Here is a 2637-nt window from a genome sequence, read left to right as displayed (position 1 = left end):
AATTTTGGGCAGTTTTTTGTTGGATTTGGCAGGTTTTGGTGAGCTTTTTGGCTAGAAATCGTTCATCTGATCTGGCAACACTGGGCGCATCTTTCTGCGTGAGTTTGTTGTGATCTGATTTGTTGTGATGATCAGACTTTATAGTCTGGTAGTGTATGATCCTCAGTCGTTTTGTATATGATGGCCAGTTTTTCCTTTGTGACTGTTTACAAAGTCAGTAAGTGTATGATGTCCAGCATTTTAAAATCTGCTCACATATTAAAAGTCGTGTAGTGAATTCCAGTCATAAATCAGAACAGTCTGAAGATCTGGGAGTTTGGTGGTTGTAGAGTTAAAGCTGTAGGAGGAGTAAGAGTCAGAAATTTTAGTCTCAGAAGAAGTAGTTTAAATAGCACAAAAGTAAGTAAGTATTTCTTAAGCCAACTTAATAAAAGCAGTAACAAATATATTGCTCATTGTTAATGAATTAACTAACGTTAACTAATGGGACTCTATTGTAAAGTTGTCACCAAAAAATCTAATAATATTAAATTAATGATTTGACCCTAAATAATAACAAATAACCCTAATAATAAATATATTCTAAACTACTTTTTCATATATTTTGATTCAAAGTTTACTTAAATTGTTATAAAATAATAAACTATAAAATATTATATTTTAATATTCTATTATACCATGTTATAATAAAAATAATATTAATATATTATATTAATATTATATATTTTACTTAATAAATAAACTAATATAATTAAGAACTGGTTTAAAAAAGACAATTTAAAATGTTATTATTATAATAATTTCTCATTTTTATATTACTTTTAGATCTAATAATAAACACATTCTAATTACTTAACTTAATCTTAATTTTTCATATCATAAGAGACTTCTTGTAAAAAAAATAAATAAAAAAAAAGATTAATATAATATAATATAATATAATTAATATAAAAAACAGAAGCATTTCAATAGTGGTCTTGAACTTTGAGACTCCATTATATAGTAGTAAAGCGAGTAAATAAAGTACATACACAAAGTTAAGAAAAGTTGGCTGTGCTTCTCTCTCTTCTTATACACACACTTACATGCAAATACATCCACACTTCATGGCAACACTTATCTCGTGTGCATTAACACATGGCAGTGCAAAATGAGCTATTTAGAGGTGTTAAGAAATGCCTCACTGAATCTGAGAGATAGTAGTAAAGCGAGTAAATAAAGTACATACACAAAGTTAAGAAAAGTTGGCTGTGCTTCTCTCTCTTCTTATACACACACTTACATGCAAATACATCCACACTTCATGGCAACACTTATCTTGTGTGCATTAACACATGGCAGTGCAAAATGAGCTATTTAGAGGTGTTAAGAATAACACGTATTCACCAATAGGGACAGACATGGCCATGAGCAGCTAAGCTGCATCTACTGGGAAATAAAGCGTTTATTAAGGTAAGGCAGGAGAACACATCGTGAGGACAATTGTGGTGATTATTGAAGTCTAGCAATAAAAACTGCAGCCTTAAATCTGGTTTGTGCGGGAAGGAGGTAACCTCAGAGTCCACTAAATGGCTTGTTAAGGATTCATTAGCACAACGTGGATGTAGTTTTGCCAAGTAAACATCTTTGAGCACAGAGAGAGCGACAGCTAATGACCCTGCTCAATCAGAAGAGCTGCCGCTCGGCATTCTGGGGGCAAACTCAGACACTCATACAAATAAATGGAATATATTTGCACTTGCGCTCCAGGTCTGTACAGTTCATATGCTCCATTCCAGTCATTTTTTCCTCATTATTTGTCCTTCTTTCTGTATCCATCCTGCTCTTGTACCCATGACCATTTTGAAGCCAGGTGTAGCCCCTAGCTGTAGCAAGGTGTTTGGTGTAGTTGTGCAGAAACCCCACACTAGTCCCACACCATGTGTTTTAGGAGACACGGCACATCACATTCATTTACACATTTCTTCTCCATCCTTAACACTGCGACAGACTACAGAGAGCCATCCAACACTTTTAACAGCCAAGTTGTGCAGAAACCCCACACTAGTCCCACACCATGTGTTTTAGGAGACACGGCACATCACATTCATTTACACATTTCTTCTCCATCCTTAACACTGCGACAGACTGCTGCGGAGAGTCATCCAACACTTTTAACAGCCAAGAACTGCGTGTGCAGTTTGCTTTAAAAACACAGATTTGGCAACATATGTTTTCTTTCATTTATAATAAACTCTATTTAATTATAAAGTGATGTCAGGAAAAGGTGAGAATTATGTAATATAAAGTGTGTGTGTGGTGTTTTAGGTCTCGTCTGGCAGATTTCTTCACTAACTGTCAACCTGAGCCCCGCTCTCTCTCTGGCTGTCTGAAGGAGAACTACGCTGACTGCTTGCTGTCGTACTCTGGCCTCGTTGGTGAGTCTGCCCTGTAACATATTTATTGAATTATTAATATGGTAAATTTAATGTTAGAGATAGTTGCACTTTTAAAAATCAATTTATCACATATGCCTATATACACAAAAGTATATATTTAAATTGTATTTTATATTATTAATATAATATAAATATAATAATTATTTTATGTTAATTCAGAGACATGGGGAATATTTATTTATATATGCACTACAATATC

At 33.8% G+C, this 2637-nt stretch overlaps 1 protein-coding gene across 1 annotated transcript in view; it reads left to right on the top strand.

Annotated features, from left to right (window-relative positions):
• The first annotated feature begins 2301 nt into the window (after positions 1–2301).
• The window catches only part of LOC107706950 (GDNF family receptor alpha-1-like), a 14512-nt gene continuing 14176 nt past the window's right edge, over positions 2302–2637 (top strand). The window contains exon 1 of the mRNA XM_016510800.1: positions 2302–2417. The gene's annotated coding sequence lies outside the window, so the exon portion shown is untranslated. The remainder of the gene's footprint in view (positions 2418–2637) is intronic.

Source organism: Sinocyclocheilus rhinocerous, unplaced genomic scaffold, assembly GCF_001515625.1.
Source record: "Sinocyclocheilus rhinocerous isolate Xijiao unplaced genomic scaffold, SAMN03320098_v1.1 scaffold4461, whole genome shotgun sequence".
Taxonomy (NCBI): domain Eukaryota; kingdom Metazoa; phylum Chordata; class Actinopteri; order Cypriniformes; family Cyprinidae; genus Sinocyclocheilus; species Sinocyclocheilus rhinocerous.
The sequence above is the reverse complement of the archived record's forward strand: the minus strand, read 5'-3'. Positions and strand labels throughout refer to the sequence as shown.